The 14,841-nt window shown below is 46.3% G+C and overlaps 1 protein-coding gene across 7 annotated transcripts in view; it reads right to left on the bottom strand.

Moving 5' to 3' along the window:
- Positions 1-14,841, bottom strand: part of NCAM1 (neural cell adhesion molecule 1) — a 231,289-nt gene that overhangs the window by 35,286 nt on the left and 181,162 nt on the right. The window lies entirely within an intron of this gene.

The following is a 14,841-nucleotide window of genomic DNA, read 5'->3' on the forward strand; positions in this document are numbered from 1 at the left end:
ATGAGCTTGGACAGATTTTGATATTGGCAACAAACACAATTATTAATGCAAACGAGAGTTTGGAAGTATTAAAAAACTTCAGCTACCACAAAAGGCTACAGCCGTAGGAATCTCTGGAGTGGCCCTTTCCAGCACATCATTCCAATTTTGTTTCATCTGCGCTGGTTCGACTGTTCATTTCCAGGAACAATTTAAAGTGCTAAGTCTTACCTATAAAGTCCCAAATTGGTTTGGAACCAGGATGTCTGCCTCAACCCCTATGTTCCTGCCTGCCAAATGTCTTTTTTTTAAAATAAAAATGTCATGTGTCAATCCATTCTCAGGAGAAAGGTGGGCCTCCTCTCTCTCTAGTGTCAGGTGAGTTGACAAGACTTCGTTTTCTTTTTTCACCATCACGTAGCATTTAGTTTAGTGTGAAACTGTTGTCAACATGTGGCTGTTTTATTTTGCTCTAGGCCTTATTGTATTTAAATTGTTTTTATTGTATTTTAGTTGTTTTATTGTCAGCTGCTTTGGGGGAATATAAACAATAGTTTCAATGAATAAATGCATGCTTATAAGGTCTCCTATGCTTCAGGATGATAAAAATAAGCAAATACCCAGGGATGAAATCAAAGTGCTGCCTTCTTTGTTGTGCAATCCAACACAGACAGCCAGGCACATTAGTGTAGGTTAGTAATTATTTGCTTTTATCTGAAACTGAATAGGAGACCAGTTATAAAATGTATAAAATATGGCACAGCGATTCCAAATTCCCTGCCTACAGAGGCTGCTTGGTCAGAAACAGCAGAGAAGGCTCCCAGTTTTACACTTTCCAAGGAATACTACGAGATTGCCCAAACGCAGAATTTTTAGAGCAAGGACTTGGGAAAACAATATTGGCGTAGTAATTAGTGTGCTGGAGATATGGGTTCTTCAAATGCTCCCTTAGGGCAAGTCATTATTCCTCAGCCTAACCTACTTCACAAGGTGGAAGAAAGAATCATCCACTAAAGAAACACAAGCCCATTAAATACTAACCAAGTCCAAATTCATTTCTCTGTGTTTCTTATGTCTCCAATCTAAAAATTGGTTTGTTTCGAACTTGGACAATTTCTCCAGTTTTAAGTTTGGTTTGTTCTGAACTTTGGAGGTTGTTGTTTTTTTTAAAAAAAATAATAATATATGAAACTTCGTTCAATTTTTTTTAAAAAAAGTCATTTTTTGTGTGCACATTTCTCTTAATACATACTTTTTGACCTGATATGCATTCTTGCAAGCAATTTTCTTCTATAAAGCATTTCTGAACGTTACGTTCCCTAATATGCCCATTTTTGCATGCATTTTTTTGACTGGAGAACTGCATTGCAAAATTTGGAGGAAAGTGCATTTCGAAGGGGAACTGAATCTTGGTTCAAAAGTGCAAAATCAGGTAGGAATTTCTGAATGGATTCCGGGGGGGGGGGGCATTCCTAGTCAGAACCAAGGCAGAAAAGCAATTAGGAATTGGGGAGGGGGCAGAGAGAACCCACAGCCCTTGTCACACCTCAACTGAATGTGATGGAAGATGCCCTTCTTTGCGATTCCCGGCCACCCAGCCTCTCCAACTGTCTCCCTAAGTCACTGTGTAAAACAGGCATAAAATCGTGACAAAAAGGTTTGCCACAGTTTCAACCCAGGTCTGGCTCCCATCACAGACGGACAGACACACGAGGCAGCAAGAGAGAAAGAGTGAAGGAAGGGGAAGAGGGTTAAAACAATGCACAACGAAATGAGAAGGGTGGAAAATAAAATCATGAAAGGCTGTGCGAATTCAAGAAGACCAGGGGTTAGTTCCGTGTGGATGTCGCCCAAACATCTGTGGAAGGAGGGTGAGAACAGCCCGAGGTCTGTCTCCATGCATGCAGCAATGGCTGAGAGGTTACTGATGTTAGTTTTCTTGGTCAACCCCTGCCTCAATGCTTCCTTTAGTAAAGGGGAGAAATGATCCGAGACATGGAAGTCAAAAAGGGGGTGGGGGGGGCCATGCTGAACATCTTGAAGGGTTTTCCAAACAAACTATTCTTCCGGGAAGCAGAAACGCAGGAGTTGTCCCCCGCCCCTCTCTTTGAACGGTGTTCGCAGAGTGTTAAAGTGAGATCGCAAGAGTTGCTCTGGGAAATCCATTCCGTCCTCGCTGTCATCAGCTCTAAACTGGAAAGTAAACTCTCACGGTGCAAGGGGTCAATTGTTTGCATCCAGGTTTTCGAGGAAATGGCCAGATGTAATTGGGATTGGGATAGGAGTCCAACACGGGTTTCAAAGTCTTTCTGGCTTGCAGAAAGTACGGTGTTGGTAGAGGTTAGAGCGCCAAGAGCCACCCCCCACCCCCCGGAAACTTCAACCACTGTGGCTCTATTCCCACTGCATAAATAAGTATCTCACTTACAATTGCTTTCTGATACCTTTCCAGAGTGCGGATGTGTTTAAAAGCAATTACTGACAAATGAGTCCTATGGCCGGGCTTACAAGTAAAAAAAGGAAGAAGGATAAGGCACAACAGGCCCTTGGGGGTAATGTTCAGCACGGGCCTGCTGCCCAAAGTGGCAGCCCTGTGCTTTATCTCCCCTCTCTCTAGAACATTTTGGTGCACTTGCCTGCTGCCGTGATGACATCACCCTGTGCATTCCTTTGATCCCCAGAATTCCACCACTGGCTGCCCCTGGCAAGGAAATGTCATGGGTCAATGTGCCTAAGCATTACTGGGGCAGGATCTACACTACTGCTGATAACGGTTTATAATGGTTTTGACAACTGTTCAGGCCCAGGACACATTACATATACCGTTTTCAAACTGTTTTTAGAGTGTTGTATCCTGCTTAGTGTAGATCTGGCCTGGGAGAGCAAGAAGCGCTTAAACCTTGGGCAGCTGTTTTGAAGAACAGCATCTAGCTCTATTCTGTGGAACAACAAATTGCCTTGGTCATAGAACCATAGAATAGTAGAGTTGGAAGGGGCCTGTAAGGCCATTGAGTCTAACCCGCTGCTCAAAGGTCAGAGTGTTGCATCAGTACAGCAATGATAGGGCGTATAAACACAATGTTCAAGGCGTCATCTGAAAGGAGAGGGAGGCGTGGTAGGGGGAGATCACCAAAGGGGCGGCATTAAGCACAATTCTGTCCCCGTTCAAGCTGCTTCCCTAGATCCACCAGTGGACTGTATGACCGGCAAAGAAAATTCAGCTAAGAATCCAAAACTTTCTCTCCTAACAGATAGATTGGGTGGCCTGGGAGTTCAGGCGTGCACTCCAAAGACAACTGTCACTCAACCTGATGCCCTCATGAGTATGCCTGCATTGGTACCTGTGTCTGCAAGCATTCACATGTTCTATTTTGATGTACGTAGAAAAGGCCTTATTGTATATACACCTATAATATGATGTGCAAACGAGGCCTGTGACAGCAATAGAAGCAAACAATTCAGCCCTGCTTTTTTTTCTTTTTTTCCCTTTTTTTTTGGAGTGCCAGGCTATCTTGCCAGCTCAGTAAAGGGACGGCATGATGGACTTTAGTTGGTTTTGCATGCAGACAGAATGTGTTGAACAAAGCTCTAAAAAATAACAAAAGGTTATAGAAGGAAAATTTTGAGCGATGTAAATTTAGAGGTTCCTGTACGGAAAGTGTACGTATTTTAAAGATCGTATTTATTTATTTTTTTGTCCTGTGCAGAACTTGTTAACCAATCAGAACAAAGCTGTGTTTCGCTGTTGTTGTTTAATTTTTACCTTCTGTTCACCAGCGTGGACGACATCATCAGCACCATGCAAGCCACATGACAAAGTCACATGATACGCACGCACATGATTTGGTTGAAAGGAAAGTGGAGGAGGTCACATGGAAAATACAAAAAAATTAAAAAACTGATGTAAACAATGGGCAAAAAGAATCAACAACATTCACAGATTAAATCAAAGTCTAAACAAAATTAAATTAGCCACTCTACTGAAACACCAGGGGAGACAGTTAAAAATAAGTAAAAATAAAACCAAATACACCAGCCTGCAAACACAAGATTATTATTAAACAAGAAAAAGCACCGAGTTACTACGGCGAGAGGTTTGGTTGGTTAGGCAGAGCTGTGGGGGTTGCATATTAATGAAGTCTGAGTCGGGAAAAGAGACACAAAAACATTACTGAGACAGGAGAATCTTCTCTCCTAGAGATCGAAAATAAAAATGACAGCATCCATAACATAAAGCAAAGCAAAAAAAGAGGAAAGGGGGGAAGGCAGGTTATGTGGAAAGAGTCCCCCCACACACACGCAAAGAGGGACTGTGGAAAAAACAGTAGTAGCCTCCAACAGTTACTGCACGTAGATCCTGGCGTCTCCTAGCGATGAATTCTCCTCTCTGTAGGGGCGAGAAAAGTAAAGCAAAACAAACAAACCCTGCCCATACATCATCCTAAGAAGGAGAGAGGAAAAATACAATTAAATGATTCTTTGCCCGAGAAACAGTGCCGTAGATCCAGCCATACAGGAAGTGTAAGCTAAATCAGGTTGCTCAGAAACGCCACGTGCTCGGATGAAGTCCAAATCTCCAGCATGAACTGGGCCACGGACCACGTGAAACAATGAAATTAGTCTGGGGCATGTCTGTGGGGTTGAGTTCACCACATGTGCAAACTTATAAGCCATAATAGGGTGGGGGGCTGGATGATGAACCTTCCCCAGCCCTCCTCAGGCAGCTGCTGGGCACTGGCTTCACCTGCCCTGGGTCCTCTTCCTCTGGGGAGAGGATGTGGCACAGGCAAAGCCTTTGGTTCCGGGCAACTGCCTCAGAAAGATCCCGCTCCAGCCGTGGCTTCTGGCCTCGCCTTTTCCCAATGCGAAGGGGACGCGGGCCTGGTGAAGCCACCTCTCTCGTAATCACAGATTGGAGATAACAAGGAGATTCCTCTCCCCGCCTCCTCACAAACAGGTAGCCTCCAGTCCAGAGAGATTGATACGGCAAAGGGGCGAGGCCCGGAGAGGGATCCCAAGCCTCCATTGGCCAGATGGGCAACTTTCGCAGGCAGGATTAGGCCCGTGGGCTGATGGATGCTCTCCCCCTGCCTTAGATGCATATTGAGCCCCATCTTGAAGACTTGAGAGGGGCCATTACTGAAAGGAAAACACTGGGCCATCTCCTCCCATATGAACCGTAGTGCCCAGATGACATCAGGAGCTAGAATCAGGAACACCTGCTGTCCAAGGTGCTGAGTAACCAGGGCTACACGTGGGAGCATTGCTTAAGGCCATCAATGCATTGGTTTTCAATGGCCATGTTGGGAGTAGCGTTCCAACACATCTGAAGGCCACTAGGTTGGGGAAAGATGCTTTAGGCAGTCAAAATTTCACAGGTAATGGAATGACTCCACCCACCCTGGCTGGCTATTGTGAAAGGCCTGCCAGTGCCTCCTGTTCAGGTTGAGACTTTGCCTGGGCCACGACAATCTTACTGATTCATAGAGCCAAACGAGGTGGGCTTAATGGCCCAGCGCTCAGTTATGTATCAAGGTTTTCCTTACCTAATTACAGGCATGGGGGCAGGGGGGGGGATTCTTCCAGGGAACACAGTGTGCAAGGAAGAGAGGGAAATGAGGCCAATGAAGCTGTTTCTCCGAAGGTTTCTAGCAGGGCGGAGGAGGAGAGTTTTGGTTTTGCTCACGCTGGGTAGGGAAGAGAGGAGGCTCCCCTCCATGCATCCAGTAAGGAACACCCCTGCCACACATGTCTGCAATTAAGGAAGGAAAACCTTGATGCGTGAAGGTCTAGCTTGGCCCTTATTTGACAGCTAAGCTCTGACACACCATCCTGGGAGACTCAACTGACCTCCTTTCTCTCTGCTGTTAGGCAGCAAATTAAAACAGTGTCACTCTGGCGGAGTTTCATCCTTGTAATAATATGAAATGGTTCTGACTCATGGTCTCATTCCTTCACTGATATAACGCAGCTGCTGGTTTACGGTGTCCCCTTTAGTGCTCCATTGTTTTTATGTCATTTTATTGACTGCTCTGTTTTAAATAAAGTTTTTTAGCTGCCCCGAGGATTCCATTCGGGGCAGAAAGGCAGGATATCCATACTGTGATCAATTAAACATTACCTCTGCCCATTTCCAACGGAATCCTGAGCCTGCATGAATCAACCTTATGCCTTTTAACCAAAAGCTGCTCAATCCTATGCTCCTTTTACGTGTTACTCGCAGGAAAGGGGCTCCATGTGATTAAAAGGAAACGAGGCTTGTACCTCTGGTCCCGCTCCTGAACTATTCACTCTGAACAAATGTCTTAAGGTGGAGTCAGCGGTACACGCGGAGGCTCCGCCTTCAAAAAATTCCTTAATATGTGTAGATAAAAGGATGGCCGTGACATTAAGGATGGAGTCAGTTTTACTGTGTTAAGTGGTGGGGATTATATTGTGACTTTAATCCCCTGGGATTGATCCTGAATTATTTAGACTAGGGCTGAGATAATGCTCCCTCATCATTAGTGGGCAGCAAAAGGGGAAATCCTGCCATTTAAAAGAGAATGAGGGGCAAATTTCTGGATGGGTAGGTAGCAGTTTAAGAGATGTATTCAAATCTTGGGTAGTTTGTTCCCAATTCTCTCTTTCCACCCTATCACCCATAGATATCCATTCGTATCTGATTATACGACTGGCCTGATTCCTATTTACACTTTGCAGGCATTGAAAAAAGAAGATAGTCAGAGGGAAGGAGGAGAAGGATGTTAAAAAGGGATCAATACCTTCTACGCTCCATTTTAATGCAGCTTTTGGAATGCACGCAAGCGCTGCATTTGAGCAGCCTTAATGGAAATGGAAGACGGAGCAGCCGTTTGACGTCCTCTCACTCGACAAGACATTACACGTTGCTACTCAAGATGAAAAGCCATGCGCACTCAGGGAGATTTGGAATTATCTGCTTGCATAATCCATCATCTCTTCATTTTCTATCTCTGTGAAATAATAAGTGTGCTAAAGAAAAAGTGTGTGTGTGGGGGGGGGTTGATCACACTGGCTCAGAACGTGGGAGGCCCACAAAAGTTATCTGGCAAAAGGCCTTCACTTTTCCTTTTGCCATGTCTTTAACACTGGCCCACGCTGGTTCTACTGTGGAGTCGTGCGAAGCGGCCGGCTGACGTTGGCAGCTTGTGGGGCACTGTGTTGCAAGGGGCTTCAGCTCATCAGTTCTTGGGCCTCTGGATCTTAGATGCGAGGTGCCCAAAAGTCTCAGGCTGGTGCTGAAACTGGTGCTTGGCCCAATGGCGAACATCCATTGTGCTTTGCTTACATCTCAACGGAGGCCGAGAGGGAATTTTGTACCTTCTACTAGGTTCTGTGCTGGGGGGTCCCTTGGCCCTGGGATGTAAAATGCCACTGGGCTCAAACTGCAGAAATGGGTGGGGGGCCCAGGCACCTTGCTCTCTGCCCCAGTGGCACTGCTTGTAGGTAGAAGAAACAGCTAGCTGTTCCACAGCACCAGCCAGATCAGGCGATCTGGGGAGCCAGTAGGGGCCTGGCTACCAAATTTCCTGGTTGGAGCCCATTGGCATAGCGGGTTATTGAACTGGGATATCTTTTACCTATCTCTGGGCTGGTGTAGAGTAAACACGATGAGGAAAGATGGTTGAATAAAACCTCTACCCCAATATCAGAGGCAGTAAGCCTATATACACCAGTTGCTGGGGAGCATGGGCAGGAGGGTACTGTTGCACCCGTGTCCTGCTTGTGGGTCCCTGGTCGACAACTGGTTGGCCACTGTTATGAACAGAATGCTGGATTAGATGGACCCTTGATCTGATCCAACATGGCTTCTTCTTCACTTTCGAAGCTGTCCTGGAATTTGACTCATAAAGCAAATCAAAATACGGACTTATGGGACTGAATTTCAAGTTTATGCTACTAAACAGGTACACTATAAAGGTTACTTCTCTTGATTTCATCCCTGCACCCTGAGTTATGAATCTCCTCCCCCACATACCTCCCCATCAAAGACTACTTTATCCCAAAGCTCCAGCCTTAGGAATATCATTAAGTCCATTTTATTTGGGCAGGCGTTTCAGAGAAAAGGGAAAGTGTTGTGGCATTCCCACGGTTTTTAGCACAGCTTTTTTAAGCATAACACCAAATGGGGTTGGAAGGCACCCCAGGTCCCTCTGAAACGTGGCAAATAAAAACTGAATTAAATGTAGCTAATAAAACCCTGCCAAACTTTGTTCAGTAAAGAGTTGAGATGGTGCTTGGTTTTGTGAGCAGGACTTGAGCCCTAGCCTCCTTGCAGTGTGGAACGTCCCACAGAAATCCTTGCAAGTTAATGAGTTTAGGGATGGGGGCTGAGTGTCAAAGGTATGAGATAATCCAATGGCTGTGTGTGTGTCGTTTGTGTTATCTTAACACTGAGAAATCTCCTCTTTCCAGCTGCCAAGCTGGAATGGGCTCTGTTTCCCTTGCTTCCAACAGGAAAAAGACAAACCTGTATCTTCAAGAGCCATGACTATAAACTGCACTGGGAAAATACGAAGCAGAGAATCCCATCCGAAGAAAGGCGGAGGCTTCTTTGCAATACGGAATCACTACCTGCTTCGAAAGCAGTGGGGAAATTGGAATTCTGTGTGCAGCATGCCAGAGGGGTCTGCTATTACTAATTCTTGCTCTCTAGCAGATAACGAGACATACCACACGGAGATATACTGGCTGACGGAGAGCTCCAGTGACAGAGCAATATGCCTCATACCTTCCCCGCCAGGAGAAAATAAACTCTGTGCAGGTTTCTAAAGTTTTAATTTCAGGACATTTAGCTTGACTGCGAACAAACCCGCTCCGTTCGTCAAGACCTACATGGGGAAAATGTCATGCTAACTGGAACCCAAAAGCAAGCTGAGAATTATTATGCGGTTAGTCATGCACACCTCAAGGACCGTCCTTAGGGGACTAAAATGCCTTCCTAAGCTGTAGACTTTAGTAGCTACACATTTTGTCAAATGTAACCTGCTACTCTCCATCTCTCCAAGGCCAACGTATATTCGTTTCTGTGTTTATTTGTCTGAGATGGCTAAACATAGAGCAGCCTTCCCTAACCTGGCACCCTTCACACATGTTGCATTATATAACCCATCATTCCCAGCTGACATGACCATTGGCCATACCAGCTGTGGATGATAACCATGTGTAGCCCAATGGTGATGACAGAGCAGAAGCAGTACGACAATGGAATCAGTTACCTGGGGGTGGGTGGGCTCTCCCACCCTAGAGGCCTTCAAGAGGCAGCTGGACAACCATCTGTCAGGCATGCTTTAGGGTGGATTCCTGCAATGAGCAGGGGGTTGGACTCGATGGCCTTATAGGCCCGTTCCAACTCTGCTATTCTATGATTCTATGATTCTACACAAACTTTGGAGCCTTCTGGACACATTTGGTAATTCTTGAAACTGTCCTAGACACCACCACAAAATGGTTGTCATAGGAGGCATGGCTAGTCACAAAGGACAAGTAACTTGACTCAAAGACTGAGTAGAAGGGTGAGGTGGGGTCTAAGACCCAACAGTCTAAACAACTCCTGTGAATCTACACTTTTTAGCACCAACAGAATTCAATTTGTTAATTAAAAAAGAAGTGGCAGGTATAGGGCACCTTGGTGGGTGTTCAGAAAGGTGTCTGGGGGCACATAGGTGCCCACGGGAACCATGCTGCCTACCTCTGTGACAAGAGAATATCCAAGCTGCATTCATTGTGAGAGTTGGGAGCAGAGGATACCTTTCCACTTAGAACCACTGACAAAGGGATTCAATTTTAATTAAAGGTTTCATGTCATCAAAACGAAACTAAAATGAATAGAACATTTCCTGGAGAATTGCACACAAGGGCCCCGTTTCAGCCTTCAGTTCTGTCTGCATTAGAGACACTGAGAAGGTATCTTAGGGTGCCCGGATCTTGCTGGGCTTTCCTTTTTCTTTCTTTTTTAAGCTTCTCAAATGTATCCTGCTCAGTTGTAATTAAGCCTAATTAGTTTATCATCTCTGTAACTGGTAAGATCAATACGATGCTTATGAAAGGGAGGGAAGGGGAAAACCCCAAGAAAGGGCAGAGAAAGTATCCTGGAGCGTGGCTAAATATTCCAATGAAAGACATGTTAGTTCCTAACAGATATATGGCGAAATATGCAGTCTCTTCACTCTGCAACCCAAGTTCAGGGAGGGGAGCCGTGCAGGGACAGGAGAGGGCACCGTGCTTTTTCTTAATTCGCATTCATCCATGCCAGATAGCACTGACAGGACCATCACTAGGTGAGGCAGGACATAGTGATGGCCCCTGACCAAGCACAGCACCGCACGGCACACTGTCTGGACTAGGTCTGCATGGGGCTACAGGTGAGGGCAGGGGAGAGGAAAGAAATGATGGGTCAGGAGGGAAGGGTGGAGGTGCAGCCTTCCTGCTACTCACGAGCTGGCTCTGTGTTTTCAGATTCGGTAGGATGCTGGGTTGCTATGGAAACACGAAGGACAGATAGGACATATAAAGGTGAAGCCTGGTGTGAAGATAAATTATGAAGGAAAATAAAAGTCAGAGGAGAAAGGGGGGCTACTGAGGAGCCGGCAAGGACTGCTAAAGAATTTGCACCCTGGATTTATAAAACAGAGACCCAGTGTGGCAGAGAGATTAGAGCAGCCATGCCCTACCTGGCGTCCTCCCTATGTGCTAGACTGCAAGTCCCATCATTCCCAGTTGCAGTCCATCTCATCTGGAGAGCAGCAGGTTGGGGAAAGTTGGCCTAGAGGTTCAAATACTCATTCAGCCGGGAAGCTCAGTCGGTAACTTGGGGCCCGTCACTCTCTCTCTCAGAGCGATCTACCTGGCAAAATTACTGTGTGAATAAAATGTGGTGGGTGGGGGGTTAAGAGGAGAACCAGGTACAGCCTGTGGCTCCTTGAAGGAAGGGTGAGATAAAGCTGTAACCAGTTTTACAGGGGAAATTGGTAGAAGTTAACACTCGATGGGCTTCGCATGTTTGGCAGATGTAGAATTCTGAAGGGGGGATTGACAGTTTGGTTGTGCTTGAGGGAAGGTTGGGAGATGCAGCAGCTGTGTGTGAGGGTTGGTGGGGCAGTTTTGAAGTTTTGAAATGGAAGGAGAGCACCAGTATGATTCCACAGAAACTGGCAGACAGTAGTTCACCAGGGTTCTCTTCCACCTGTGGCCATCTCCAAATAAAGTTACTTCAGGAGAACGGACCTGTAAAGTATGTTACTGCCTCTCTCGGCGAGAAGAAAGGGCCGAAGCATGGGTGTGCACGTGGCAGGAGGTTCTCATTCCAGGAAATCGGACACCTCCATAGCTGAACTGCATCTCTGTGTGAGTGATACCAGAGTACAGTGTAGTTTACCCTACTATTTGGGGAGCCTTGCTGACCCTAGCAAGGAGAAACACTAGGAAGCAGAACAGCAAAGGTCTCTGGGAAATCATGACTTGGGTTTGATACATTTGGACATCCTGATAGGAGAAAAATGAGCAAGTGAGGTGGTTAAGAGGCTGAGCTGTGAGCTGGGAACTCCTTGATTTACCTTTACTTCTTACAAGGTTCATCTGAAGCTGCCAGACTGACGCCTCCTCTGTCAGCCTCATTTGCCATCTGCCAAGTAATGTGGGGAGATAATATCAGCCCTACCTCACAGGGTTGTCGCAAGGGTTCCCGGGAAAATTTACGTGACACAATCCGAAACAATTTGGAAAAGCAGTATGTAAGAACTAAACATTACTGTATTGATCAGAGCATTTGTTCCAGCTCAGCAGCCCCTTTCAAATGGGTTGTTTCAAGTGGAAGAGATTCAGGAGCAACTCAAGGTGCTTCCAAACCTACCACATTTTGTTTCCCTTCCTTTTGAAGGAATAGAATATCTCATCAGTCACATCAAAGTGGAATATTTCTATTTTGGGGGCCTTCCAGTAATGGAATCCATTTCCTCTCTCTCTCTCTCTTTTAATTCCCAGCAAAATTTAAGAAGCAACACTCTGGCAATTAAATTCAAAGGTTATCAGCTCAATCACGACTGAGCAAAGGAATCTTTCGTGGCACCTTCTCTTCGTCATTCGTTCGCCATGAGCTCTCTCTGAACCGTAATCAGTAGCTCCCTAATGAAGCAGATTGCTTTGCCGTTTCCAGCTGGCACTGTTTTGACAGCAGGTACTTTTCTTTTCTTTTCTTTTCGGGTGGGGGGAAAGAGAGAAGAGTTTACGTTAAAGCCAAACTGGTCGCAACCGGCAGTCATACGATTCTGCGACCCAGCTGAAGAAACAGCCTCGCTTCCAAAGGGTCGACACCTCGCACAACTTTGCAGGAGCCTCCATGAATTACGGCTCTCCGTTCCCAGGCCGTGTGGTGCTGACTTGCAATTATCGGTGGCAAGTTCTCCGCATTGCCCAGTCAGCTGAAAGTGAGTCGCTGTTAATCCATTATTTTCAAACATGGCTGCACTGGGCAGCCACATTATTGCTGAAATGACCCTCAGCATCAGCCAGTGAGCGAAGCATCTCCATCATTTGCCTTTCTAGCCTTCCTAATGAGGGGGCAATTCACATTGCCACGTACAACTGGGGCCTCGTGTACAATATCCATAAACTGACCACATAAAGTTGACCCCCACAAGTGTTGTCCCTGGCTTTTCTCCATGTCAGCTAAACGGAGCTTTCGTTTGCAGAGGCAAGATCTCCAAAAGTACCAGGTCCTGGGAGCAGACAGCAGGGGACAGAAGTTATTCCATTTGCAAGCCTTCCAGAAGCATCTGAGTTGGAAGGGACCTACAAGGCCAACGAGTCCAACCCCCTGGTCAATGCAGAAATCCACCTTAAGGCATCCCTGACAGATGGTTGTCCAGCTGCCTCTTGAAGGCCTCTAGGGTGGGAGAGCCCACCACCTCCCTAGGTAACTGGTTCCATTGTCTTCCTGACTGTTAGAGCAGTACGACAATGGAATCAGTTACCTAGGGAGGTTGTGGGCTCTCCCACACTAGAAGCGTTCAAGAGGCAGCTGGACAACCATCTGTCAGAGATGCTTTAGGGTGGATTCCTGCACTGAGCAGGGGGTTGGACTCAATGGCCTTGTAGGTCCCTTCCAACTCAGCTATTCTATGATTCTATGATTTTTGGGAAATGGACTAGATGGAGCTTCGGTCCCATCCAGCAGAACATGATCTTAATTTACCGGTGTAAGGGAATTCACATGCACAACCAATTTTATGGTTGTGGCAAAGTCAATTGACAGCTTGGCGAGTTGCTGCCAATCAAAACAGACAATACTGAGTTAATGTTTGGAGAAGGGCCATTGCTCCACGGTAGAACACATGCTTCATGTGCAGAGGGTCACAGGTTTGGTCCCTGCTGTTTCCAGGTAGGGCTGGGAAAGACTGCTAACACTCAGGTAGATGGACCCATGGCCTGATTCAGACATTGTTTAAATGAGTGATTTATTGCACACTCGTGGCTGGCCACTCGTGGATGTTTGTGGGTCCGTAATCCCCGAAAATCTTGCTTTAAGAAAGATCGGAGATAATGTGGTATTTAAGGTTATCACGGGGATATCGCAGGATCTCCCCAGTGTGAAAAGTCAGCGATGGGCTACAATTCCGCCACTGGGTAACGCAGTATCATTCAACATAATGGAGCTTTTCTGAAAAGGGAAGTTTTCAGTTCAAAACCACGTGGTCACATGTAAAGGAGCGCGTCGTGGAGGTGGAAAAACTGCGGGATTTTTCCTATGTGTAGAAAAGCTCTCCGTATAAGGCAGCTCCTATGTTTTGCCCTAGGGAAGACTAAAAGTGATGTTCAAGCTAAGCCTGGAAGTTCTCTTTCCACCAAGAGAGAATTCGCTGAGATGCACGGCTCTGCTGTTTTCTTTTTTGCTCTCAGCGGAGGAGCACTGCATTCCGCTGAGAGCACTCAACGTTCTTCCAAGGAACAGCAGCCTAATGGAGGCCCTAGAATGGTCAAAGGATTTGCTGCAGCCGTTTTGGCATTGGGAAAACAAATGCAACTTGAGGGTCTGAAATGGGGGTTGGCACGGCTCAGCCTTCCCTACTCCATCAACACCAGCTGCTAATGTCAGGTTCACATTTCTACAATTCTCAGCCGTGTAAACAGCTCCATGCTGAATCTGACCTTGTTTTATTATGACATAATCCCCAAATCAAGCTGTTTTTTATTTCTTTAGATTATAAAATTTAGAGGGGGAGGAAATGGGGCGGAGAACCATTTGTCACCACATCTAAGAGCATTTTGAAGTGTTGCTCACTTCCTACATTTTTTTTTGCAAGAAGAAATTAAAAGGAAAAGGAAAGAGAGTCTGTGCTCCTTGCAGTTTCTCTTGTTTCTACCCATGAGCGGCTTTTGCTGCAATTTCTTCTGCTCCTGGAGTCTGAAGAGCTTTAACGTACAACATACAACACCCCTCACCCCCATGGCTGTATTTTGCCTGCCAAGGCTGATCTGGGGGGATGACCCTTTTTCCTCTGGGATATCCGGCCCGTAGGTGAATTATCACCTGGTTGCATAGCAGGGCTGGGCTACTGTAAAAGCCTCAGTGGGCCGGAGACAGCCTGGGGGCCGGAATGTTGCCTACCCCTGTGGCGGGGAAGAGACAACCACATTGCAAGTGAAGAAGGGCATACATGCAGATATGGACAACACTGCATGCTCTGGACATGGGGAAGAAGGAGGCATCCACCTCTCAACCAAGTTCTACACACAGCGGTGTTAACTGGGAAACACAACGGCTATGCTAGCGTCAGTGTTATTAGGAGATGCAAGAGTTTTATCGCTACTTTGTTTCTAAGGACAAGGAGAAGGAGAGTCAAA

The sequence above is a fragment of the Elgaria multicarinata genome, chromosome 12, assembly GCF_023053635.1.
Source record: "Elgaria multicarinata webbii isolate HBS135686 ecotype San Diego chromosome 12, rElgMul1.1.pri, whole genome shotgun sequence".
NCBI lineage: Eukaryota > Metazoa > Chordata > Lepidosauria > Squamata > Anguidae > Elgaria > Elgaria multicarinata.